This window comes from Heliangelus exortis, chromosome 3 (genome assembly GCF_036169615.1).
Source record: "Heliangelus exortis chromosome 3, bHelExo1.hap1, whole genome shotgun sequence".
NCBI lineage: Eukaryota > Metazoa > Chordata > Aves > Apodiformes > Trochilidae > Heliangelus > Heliangelus exortis.
In genome coordinates, this window is record NC_092424.1 from 57,105,407 (window position 1) to 57,117,619 (window position 12,213).

Here is a 12,213-nt window from a genome sequence, read left to right on the forward strand (position 1 = left end):
TTCACAAATCCAGCAGCAAGGGCTCTTTTCTGATTAGAATCACTGGTGTGGCATTGGTTATTCTTTCTGCTTCATTTATATGGCATGGCACATTACAGGAACATTCCTCTTCCTCCAGTTGTGTAGAGAATCTGGTAGAAGAGATGGATACAGGAAGAAGCAAAGACATCTGTAAAATACAGGTTGGCATATATTACCCTCTTTCTTTTTTGTTTTGCAATAACTTATTTTGAATTCCATGGCTTTATGTGCTTGCTGTTCTTCATGAAGAAGTTCTGTCCACAGAAAAAGGGTCTCTGTGCTGCACTTTAAAATATTCACCATTAAACATTTTTGCAGGGCTAAACATTTTCTTAAAAAGCAATGATAAATCATGTTTTCATTGCTAGCTCTGCCCCTTTTCTGGGTGGTAAACACTGAAAAAGGTCAAGGTGTGCCCCCCTGACAATGTTCCTTGGCATGAGTAGTGCTTCGCCTTCCAGAGAGTCATCTTGAAAGAGAAAGTTCTCTCTGCTAATGAAGGTAACACTGTGGTTACTTAATTACAGCAAGCAAATGGTGGTGAAAACAAACAAAGTAACAAGGAACTTTCATCAGTGGCTGAGTTATGCCAGTAACTGCAAGTTACTATTCCTACAGGTAATAAACATATGACAAGCAATTATATTCAGAGGACAGAAGTGCTGTCGTTGGTGATATCATGAAATATTGACAGATCTCGCTGTGTCTCCCACAGAGAACTAAAAAGCACCGGGGGCATCATGGGCAGTGATGCTCTGCCAAACATATTTTCAACAACACAAACGTGATCATTGCCCCAGCCAGTGCCAGCAGCCGTGCTTGTGCTGCTCAGGAGCACATCCAGGTCACAGTGGTCTTGCCCCAGCCCTTCACAGAGCTCCATGTGCTGCAGATGGGGCTGTAGGACACGATCTGTGTATCTTCTGTGTTTTCTCTGTTCAAAATGTCTGAAACAACGAGAGAGGTTTGTTGCAGCCCACTACAGATGTACTTTTATGACATGAAGCTGAGGATACCTCCAGGCACCTGCATGCCACACTGTGTGGGATAAAGCTATGGGGACACAGTTGCCTGGGGCTGCCTGTGTAGGGCAGTGCTGGAGGACTGATCTGGAGTGCAGGATGTCAGACCCGGTGCTCATTGCCCATACCACCTCCTCAGACCATCCTGGAGTGGACATTTTTCCCCAGTGCACCTGGGTTTGTTTCAGAGGGAATGACCTGTTGTGTCCCAAAAGGACTTGGAAGTGTACTGGTGCTTTTCCACAGTGGATGAGCAGGGGCCTGGGGGTCACAGAGAGGCTGAGTTATCTGGCAGGCTGGATGACAGTATGACAGTATGACCAGAGCAGCATCCATTTTCACCCATTTTGTCATATGTGTCAGTAATCATATCTCCCCATCAAAGGACAAGATCTGGAAGACATCCTGGAAATGGCATTGTGACCCCAGTTTTCATTGACCTGGGCATGCAAGAGAAGCTGTCATTTTGCTGAGGCCTAGAAGCAATTTTGTGTTACTCCAAGTACAGCATAACTGCTCAAGGCACTGTTGTAAGGGGAGGTCTTGCTCCTCCCCATCTCTGGCTGACCTTGCTGCTTTCCCACTGTGACCTAGTGACTGAATGGCCAGACACCAAGCTGGAACTGCCCGGGATCTGCCAGAAAGAGAACACCATAACCAAAGACTGCCAGCTTAGCAAGCGCCAAGCTACTCCTTTGAAGAGCAACCCCCAATCCTCAGTCACAGGAGTAAATGAGCCAGCAGGGTTGTCCTGGGACCCAGCTGCATGCCCAGTCCTGCTCTCTCCCACATCGCTCCTGGAATTTCCCCTCCTCTCAGCTCGTGTTGGTGTAGTATGTGGTAGGTGTCTCATAGCCTTCAGGCACAGGGAAGCATCAGGATGCAGTGGGGAGGACCAAGGGGATTGGCCACTGCTGGCCCGTCTCCCAGGGACAAGCAGGGAAGTTGGGATGACTCAACTAAAACTGCAATATCAGGCTGCAGAAATGAAAACAGCTCAGCTGCACCCAGCCCCTTTAGAAGGCACCAAGCATGCTTTTACTTGTAGAAATGGAGTTCACAACTTTCTTGAAAATAAGCTAGCCCTGATTAGACAAACCTTCAGTGGTTTCCAGATGGAAGGCAAAAAGCGTGGTTAGTGTCAGTGTAAATAAGGCCAAAACCCTTCAATTATCAAGTCATGTAAATAAATAGGAATCTTCAGCTAACAAGCCATGCCCTGTGCTACTGGCTGATAGCAGAATTTTGGTAACATGCCCTTTGACAAAGAAATCTGAACAAAAAGCAACTGCCAAATCAAGTGAGAAAGCACTGAATGGCAGTCTCTTGCCTGCAAAGGCACTTTCAGATGCTGGTAGATACTCAGAAATAAGTCTAAGAAATGCAGTTAAGGCTCTCAGCCTTGGTAAGGACAGACACAGATTTCTGTTTTGTCTTTCCTTGCATAACAGTGTCCATGATGATACACATGCAATAGTCTTGTCAGTAAGAACAATATCGTACCTGAGCTGTTATAGAAAAAAAGGCAGAAAAAATCTACTTTCGAGACTTAAATTGTAGAAATTGGACCTCAGTCTGATTCCAGATGTGCTAGGTTGACCATCGCTGTTCTTCAGGGCTTTAACCTAGTGTCAAGAAAGGAGTTTGTCTGAACTGAACCCACTGCACCACAAAACAGGGAAATCCATATTTAGACAAGGATTTCTACTTTGTGCATTCTTTCACATTTTTTCATATTTTAATCCTACTAAAAAAAGATTGTACCTTTCAACAAGTTGATGGAAAACACCCCAGGAAAACACCAGTTTCATCTTCCCCTCCAGTTATCAACACAGCACCAGGCTAGAGATGATACAATTGACATCTGTCCCAACAGTCTTCCAGCCAAAACCTTGTCATGCACTTTCCTCATACAGCAGTGATTGCTTGGGTCACAGCTTTCCTCTGCCCTGGCCAAAATACTTCCCTAATCTCTTTAATCCTTCTTTATAACCTACCAACAGTTTTGGAAAACTTTTGTTTGCTGCCCAGCTTCCCAAAAAGGCAAAAAAAAAAAAAAAAAATGGAAGCACTGCCTAAACCTCCTCTTACTGCCTAGATCAGGAAGGGTGTCCTCAGCCTCCTCAACCTGCAGAAAGAAACAGCTAAGGGACTCTGCATACAGGGAATCCACAGGACTCAGGTTGGGGAAATGAACCAGGAGCAGCAGAGAGCTGGGACACAATGCAAAGGGTCTGGGGAGCACATATTATAAGTGTGGGTAGAAAGACAGGTTGGAAACCAACCTCCACCCTTCTTGTCATTGCAAAAACCCAGCAGGAAATAATGGAGCAACTTCTGAAGGCCACAGTGAAGAAAAAGAGGGCACAGATGCTGAGGTGAAACAAACACACAAAGCTTGTGGAGATGCAGTTTGTCTTTGAAATGCAGCAGGGCCAGGCCTAAGGCAAATGTAAGCAAGGAGGAAGCCAGTTGTAATGCAGTCCTGCCTTATTTCTTTTTAAAGCTGTGGGCTTTTCTCCTGGTGTTCTTGCAAAGTATCTTGTGCAAATATGCAAAAATGCTCCTTTTTGTCCTTGTAATCTCTGCATTGTTTTCTGGAAGATGCTCTTTGCTTCTTTATTTGAGATCCTGAGGAAAGTTCATTCTATTTCTTCCGTCACAGTGTGGCTTTTAATACTAAGTTCTGTGGGGTCCATCTCTTTAAGGTGCTGTGTACCAACAGGCTGCCTTCTGTAGGACTTCATCACCTTCAAGAGTGATGCAAGGGTACTTGAAATTACTATTCTGTTCCCTTGATGAGACCACACCTCTAAGCTCCCTTAACTTAAAATGATGGGTTTAAAAGGAACCCCTGAACTAGATCTGCCTGTAGCTGTGCATCTGTCCCAAAACAAGCTGACCAGAAAGGTGCCCTGTGATACCACATTGATTGTGGTATCTGTAAATGCTTTTTCTGTGGAACTCTTAGAGTTGCCATGTTCTTTTTGCTATGTGCTGAAATTGAACAATTTATTATTCTTTCACAGTGATACCCACAATCAGGAGAACCTCAGCCTTCATAGTCTGTCAGTCGTGACCCAAAGCAATGTTCAAAGAAAAATGAGATATATCCTTAGAGCCTAATGCCTTCACAGGCAACTGGCAGGGGCTTCAAACCAAGATTGCACATGGGATACAGCAAGCTTTGAGGCAGGTGCCTCAAAGCACCTGGTGTATTCATGACATTGGATCTGCTGCAGTAACACAGATGTTATAGGCTAGCATGGAGCAAATGTTCTTTTTTCACTGGTGAAGAGGCACTTTGCTGTGTGTCTGTAGGCAGTGATGGAGCCAGCTCATGCTTCTGAGCCTGATTTTATTCTTGGTCCTAGTTGCAGGAAAATTAATCTACCTTAAGATGAAAAAAAAAAATCCATGCGTTGTGAAGTAGATACTGATGCACCCCCAAAAAATGTCTCATCAGCAAAAATGCTGAAACAGCTTATACAGTATTTTTTTGTCTCTTTTCATTCATACATTAAAACAGAGAAGCACCACAACATAGGACACAGCACTGACTTTGACAGTTTCCCTTAGTTAAACAGATCTGCAAATTATTTTAATAACTGTCCTTGTACTTCAAGATAAAACCTGGCATAAAGTATGCCCACCACTAGCTTCCATCTCAGGGCTTCCCCTGTGCCTCAGCTGGTGGCTCCAATGCTCAGCACTGTTCAATAACATCTTCATAACCTCCCACAGCATTCTCCTGGAAAAGCTGTCAGCCCAGGGCTCAGACAGGAGCATTCTGTGCTGGGTTAGGAACTGCTGGAGGCCCCCAGAGAGTGGTGCTCAATGGTGCTGATCCAATTGGCAGCCGCTCACCAGTGGTGTCCCCAGTGCTGGGCCTGGTTCTGTTTAATATCTTCATTGATGGTTTGGATGAGGGAACTCAGTCCACAATTAGCAAATTTGCAGATGACACTAAGTTGGGGGGAGTGTGGATCAGCTGGAAGGCAGGAGGGCTCTGCAGAGGGACCTGGACAGACTGGAGAGTTGGGCTGATTCCAACGGGATGAGGTTCAACAAGGCCAAGTGCCGGGTCCTGCACTTTGGCCACAACAACCCCATGGGGAGCTCCAGGCTGGGCACAGAGTGGCTGAGAGCAGCCAGGCAGAAAGGGACCCGGGAGTCTGGATTGACAGGAAGCTGAACATGAGCCAGCAGTGTGCCCAGGTAGCCAAGAAGGCCAATGGCATCCTGGCCTGTATCAGGAACAGTATGGCCAGCAGGTCCAGGGAAGTGATTCTGCCCCTGTACTCAGCATTGGTGAGGCCACACCTCGAGTCCTGTGTCCAGTTCTGGGCCCCTCAGTTCAGGAAGGATATCAAGGTCCTGGAGCAGGTCCAGAGGAGGGCAACCAGGCTGGGGAAGGGACTCGAGCACAGATCCTATGAGGAGAGGCTGAGGGAGCTGGGGGTGTTCAGTCTGGAGAAGAGGAGGCTCAGGGGAGACCTCATCACTCTCTACAACTCCCTGAAAGGAGGGGGTAGCCAGGGGGGGGGTCGGTCTCTTCTCCCAGACAGCTGTCAGTAAGACAAGAGGGCATGGACTTAAGCTCTGCCAGGGGAAGTTTAGGTTGGATATTAGGAAAAAATCCTTTACAGAGAGGGTGATCAGGCATTGGAATGGGCTGCCCAGGGAAGAAGTGGATTCTCCGTCCCTGGAGATATTTAAAAAGAGACTGGATATGGCACTCAGTGCCATGGTCTGGGAACCACAGTGGCAGTGGATTAAGGGTAGACTTGATCTCAGAGGTCCTTTCCAACCTGGATGGTTCTGTGATTCTGTGAACAGGAAAGGGCTTGGTCAGCCTGATCTTGAAGAATTATTTCTGGCCTTTCAGAAGCATATTTAGCAATCATTCTACATGTCCTTACGTGGAAATGAATCTCTGCTGCTTCCCACATCTCCAATGAGCCTTTCCCTGAGAGATGCTGTGCCAGTTTTCACTCATTGCTGCTATTCTGATCCCATTATGTATGTCTGGAGAGGAATATCCTTGCTTGAATCCCACAATATGTCTCATGTCCTGGAAAATGTGTGTTTGCCAAAGCCAATGGCAGTGATACAGCTCCAGTGATCCTGCAGCACCTGCAGGGAGCAGAGAAGCAGAATGAGGAGGCACATTACCTCTCCTACCTCTCTTCAGTTAATGAAGACCATTCCATTTTCTGTAATGAAAATTGGTTTATGACTTCATTGCCCTACTCAGAAGATACTCCTGATGGTTTTGCATACCTGCGTCTTAACTATCCTTCCCTTCTGTTCCCTCCCAGCTCTTGCTAGCCCCAGGCTAGCGGGCATTCAATCTCTGAGCTTATTCCACCTCTCATCCAAGCTGCCATCCCTTAATGCCTTCCCAGTAGGAATTAGCTTTCCTTGCACCACTGTGTAGCTAGGAGGATGGGGGAAATGTGGGGGTGCAGTTCCAGGAATGTGGTTTTCCCACATGAATATGGAATCATAGAATCATAATGTTGGAAAAGACCTCTTAGATCATCAAGTCCAACTGGCATCCCAATGGAGATAAGGGAGAGGGGACTGAAAGTCTAGCAAAGGCCGCCTGGAAGGTAAGGTGGGTCAGTCAGCAGTGCTGGTGAAGGGAAGAAAGGGGACTCAGCAGTGCTGGAGAGAACACACTGCTTTGAGAAACCCAAGTCCCCTAAATATCAGGTATGGTATGTGAGAAGGATGGAGGGCAGTGGAAGGTAGCCTGACAGTGGGAGACAAAGAAATAAACATCTAAGAAATTACAGGGACTGTCAGCAAAATATTGAAGTTACAAGAAGGGTAGAAAAAGGACAGCAGCCAAGGTCAGAGGGAGGGTTGCTGAGGAAGGGGGACAGGAGATTACAGAAGGATGAGGGAGTCATGTGGAATAGAAGATAAAACGGGAAGGAGAGGCAGATGTAGATCCCCTTTATAGTTATATAGAGGCCGCAGCACCAGAATTAACTGGAATTAGCTTCACTTAGTATCACTTCAGCATATGAGAAGTTATATAGATTGCATGTAGTCCTAGTCTGATCCTACAGTTCTGACTCCCAGGCTTTTATCCCTACATGTTTCATCCATCTCTCTGCCTTCTTTTGGAGCCTGGTCTGCCTGCACTCAGGTAGGCATCTGACTTCTCCATACTACCTGAAAGAGGTAGGAGCCCTCAGGAGTGTTAGCACTCCTACTCTCAGCACTAGTGCTTACATCAGGTGTCAGTCTGCATCAGACTTGAGCAGAGATCTTGTTGAAGTCCTTGTATTAAACATGCTCTGTGTAAACTGTCCTTGGGGAAGATCCAGCTAGCTTTTTCCTGAGGAAACTGAAATTTCTCCAAAAGCTTCTATATCTTGAAATTTGGGCAGATTGTTCCAAGAACAGCAGAACACCCTTCTCTGACTGAGAGCCATCTCCTTGCTAAATAGGAAGCCCTGCTCCAGCATGTTGGGGCACTGCAGCTTTGCCAAAATAAGATACCTGCCAAAATTCTGGGCTAAGGAGTATTAGTTTCCCAATCTTACTCTTGTGAATTACTTTGGCTTCAGCTTCCTCCATGATCCTAATAAAACCTCATCCCAAAGCAGCCACTTGGGCATGAAAATTTACGATGAACAGTGTCATGTAGTGCTGATCTTCTGTGATCATTTTCCCACACCACTTCATGACTTAACTCTTCTGCCACATTCAAGAAGTCTCTCCTACCTTCTGCCAGGGGTGTCTGATGCAAAGTATTTTTCCTTCCCAAACCAGAGCCCCAGAGTGCATGCATTTGTCCAGTTTCTACACACAGGTGCTTGGAAAGGGCAGTCCCTGCTCTGCCTGAGACAGTGGTGGCAACAAACATTTCAGCAGGAGCATTGGTGTAGGTCTGCAAGCCTTCTTCCAAGGACACACGGCCCATGAAATCAGCTCTTTTGGGTTAGGTCTGTGAGCTGGTGCAGCAGTAATGGCTTTTGCCCTGTACCCACACAGTGCCAGGGAACAACTCACTCAAGGCTCATGACATGGAAAGGCACCTGGCCATTCGTGTGTGCCATCAATGAGATATGAGCAGATGGGGTACACTGAAGGGAGAGACAGATCTGTGGGCTACAATAAAAAATACAGATGAAAAGTAAAGGAAAGAAACAGAAACCTTTTCTTCTCCCCTTCTCCACTATTGGTATACACCATGCATGGACATCCCAGGAGTGCATGGTACAGGGACGGGTACTGATGTCACCCAGCGTGGGGTGGCAGCCCAAACTATGAGACTGTCTGCCTACTTTGTGGCAGAAAATGAGAATTATGGCTTACGGTGAGGGGCTCCTCCATATATGTGAGGGGCTCAGCTCCACCTTAGGGCTGCAGAACCACTTAGGTGCCTGAAAGTCAAAGATACCGAGAATCCTCCATCTTGTTTGCAGCACAGGTGGGAGCAAGGGAGCAGCACAGATTATGTGTGGTTGAGGATGAAATAAACATCAAATAGACACTTTCATTTATGGGTTGTGGAGGCCAAAGCATCAAGAATATGCTATGAAAACACAGATTTTTGCTGCCTTTACTACAGAATAGTTCATTTCAATGGATTCATCTGGAAGAGCACCCAGCCACCTCTTTCCGGGCTGCTCAGACATTCAGAGACCCTGTGCATCAATGTGGAGCATCACAGGCTGTAGGGTACTTTATTCTGCAATTCAGGAAAAATGAGATGCTTCCTTCAGCTGGCCTGGTCTGGCCTGGACTCTGGAGCCAAAAAGGCACCTTCTCTGGTGCATACATGTAGCTACATGAAGCCCTGGGGACGTCTGTCTTGGGGAGAGGCCTTTGGAGCTGAATTGGTCCCTTTGCCTGTGAGAGGGAATTAAATTTGCAACAAGGTCTGAAGGACACGGAAAACCTTAATATTTGTTTTTCAGGGCCTCAAGTTTCCCTCTACTGCTTGGAGATGGCTGGTTCACAGCCCAGCTCTGCTCGTTTTCCCTGCTCATCATCATCAGGACCCCAGGTAGGGTGGAGAGGGGAAGAGAGAAGAGGGGGTGTCCAGAGAAGGGGGAACAGGGTACCCAGGAGACAGAGAAGGGTATAGAAAGGGCCAGGGGGAGAGGTCACTGTGGGGTCCCAGGAAGGCAAATGGGAGAGGTGAGCAGACAGCGTGTAGTGAGGAGAGGAGATTCAGGGAGACGCTGAAGGACGTGGCAAGCTGTGGGGAAGAAGGAGGGAACCCCAGCTCCTTCCCTGAGTGGGTGGTCAGCTTGCTGGCAGAACTAGCCAGGATGTGACCACCTCTGGTACATTTCCCTGGCTGGTCCTGGGGTGGTGGAAGGCAAGAGTGGTCTGATTTTTCTGGGGTCATCCTTATTTACCTGGACAGCTTTCATTCAGGCAAGGAATCAAGGGCTACCAGTGGCCATTATGCCCCAGTGGCTACTGCTGCAGGATTCCCCAGGTTTTGGGAAATCCCTCAGACACCTAGGTCAGTAGGGAAAAGAGAGCTGTTGTGGCAGCTTGGAGACATGAGAGAATTTTGTCCTTGGACACAGCAGGGGCAGAGTTCACCTCACTTTGCTTTTCCAAACACTTCATGCATCAGAATGAGCTGGAAAGCCCACATGGGTCTTTTTTGCCTTGTTGCCTGCAACCTCAGTGCCTCTGGGCCTGCCACTGTGGGACGTGGAGGAGGGGGAGGTGAAAAAGAAGAGGTGATTTCCCCCGGTGCTGTTTGTGATTCCAGCTGTGCCGACTTCCCTTTCTGGTGGTGGGAGGGAGCTGTGACTTCTTTCTTCTGTCAAGAACACGCTGTTCCTCTTCCTGCTTCACCTGCCATTTGGTAGCTACAGGGTAGTACTTTAAACATTTGTGGAACAAAAGTGATACCTTAATGTAAATGTAAAGAAATGCTAACAAGTGATAGCTAGCTAGCTAGAGTAATTTCATTGCACCTCCTACTTGTGTTCATCACAACTATTCATCACAGAAGGAGACTTTGATCTTTCTGCATCTACTTATCAGTTAAATATCTGATAAATCTCTTGGATAGACCTCATGCTGATATAATTTCCCTCCCTTCAGCTCCTGCAATCATGATTCTAGATGTCTAAAAATATCACTCTCCTGTTGACTAGAAACCTTTGCTTCACTTACCTGTGTTTTAGGAAAGGCAGAAGGAGTTTTGCTTAGGGACAAGCTCTGATCTTGGCACACAATCTATATTCCCAGGGCCAGGATATATCTGGGATCTGGAAATGAAATATCACTGTTAGGTGCCAAAGGACTAGCCTGCTCTGCTGCCTGTAGAATCAGGATGCTTTTAGGAAGAGCAAGGAGATATTTCGTAACAATGCAGATATTATTTTTAGGGCTATCTTAAGCCACTTTAAAAATAGGAAGTTTGTGTCAAGGCCCATCATGGCTTGCCAAACACTTCCTGTTGTGCCCCTTCATGCCTGCTTTTCTCTTGTTAGCATTTTTGTTTGACAGATAAGAATTCTTTAGCTAACATTATTAAAAAAAAATAAATAAATAAAAAGGCAAAAGACAGCGAATACATCCCAGGCAGTTTGTTCACAGCCTCGTGCACTGCATCCACTTGGTGCTGCCCCATCCTGGTGGATGCTGGCCCCAGCAGCCAAGGAGCATGTCAGCTGCTATGCACCAATGAGGCAAACCAGTGGGTTCAGGGTTTCTCTGGACCTCTTCAAACCTTGCCTGCCCTGCCAGCTCGACCTCTTGCCTTGGTGGCAGAGCTGGCATGTCTTGCCCTGTAGCCAGCCATCCCAAGGGAGCAGCAATGGCTTTGGTACAGGCTGGATGGTTTCCTGGAGACTGCCAGGCAAGTACCCAATCCAGGCAACCTTCCTGAAGGATCTTTTGGAGATGACCTGGTGCCAGCAGGCTGCACTCCCTCTTGCCCCTTGGAACAGTGCCTCAGATACTGTCCAGGACATTCCTATGATTCTCTGTGGGGGCAGTAGTAGGGATCTGTCACACCCAGGTACTCCCAGATGGGTCACAGCACCTCAAGTCATCCCTGGTTCTCTGCCAGGGATGCTCTACTGATGAGTGTCCACATTTGGCCAAAGGACTTAATTTGTGGGACCATCATTCACTGGCCCATCACCACCATGTCCACCTAGGTACTTCCTGTTGAGGGACAATCCAGTGGTGGGAACTCCCAACCACCCGGTTGGAGCAGTGATGGAGTGTTCTGAACATGACATCTGTCTCAGAAGGGCTGCTGGCAGAGGGAGGAGTGAACTGGAAGAGACTGGAAAAAGGGGAAGTTGGTGCAGAAGGGAGAGGTGAGGACAGAAGCAGGCAGGAGGCCCACAGGAAACACTCAGAGAGGGAAAGAACATGAAAAAAGGAAGAGACAAACAACAAAGAAATTGTTTAAAGACACAGAGACATGGTGAGATTTTGAATAAAGAAATTGAAATAATTTCCTAAAGAACATTTTAGCACCAGCCAAAATACCTTTCAGACTGTGCTCCTGTTAGCCTCATGAGGATGCAGGCACCCACACTGGCAAGGACTCCCTCTGTGAGCTCTATCCTTACATGGTGTCCCATCCCACAAGAACAGTATCAGGGGTCACATTTTCATGACAGTGTCTGAAAATTTTGGTAAAGATTATCATGCATGGCTCTTCCCACAGCCCTCTTCGTGAAGGAGGCCTGTGGCAGATGCCTTGTTTTTGTGTCTGGGAAAACTGAAATACCAGAGATGAAAGGACTCAAAATTATCCTGGAAGGCAGTGCCAGAACCCAGCCCAGAGCCCAGAGGTCGAGAGCCCTCTTGTCTGTCCATGGGGTGAGAAAAAAGCCACAGTTCCAGTGCGTAACTTCTTTAAAATCTCCAGAATGCATACAAATGTAGTTTGAGGTGCTCCTTATCAGCAGTGTCAGAATCTTTATTTAAAACATCTGTTTTGACATTTCCACTTCAAGCCAAAGGAAACATTCTTGTGCTTTGTCAGTACATCATCACCGGCCAGAGTTCTGAGCAGATACTTTACCAATATCCAGCAAACTGTATTTTAAGTTGACTTGTTCTCAACAACATTTGCTACTGACAGCTGCTGCTTCTTATCCAACTAGCATCCTCCCTCGAGGAAAAAAAAAACCCAAACACAGTAATCATCGTAATT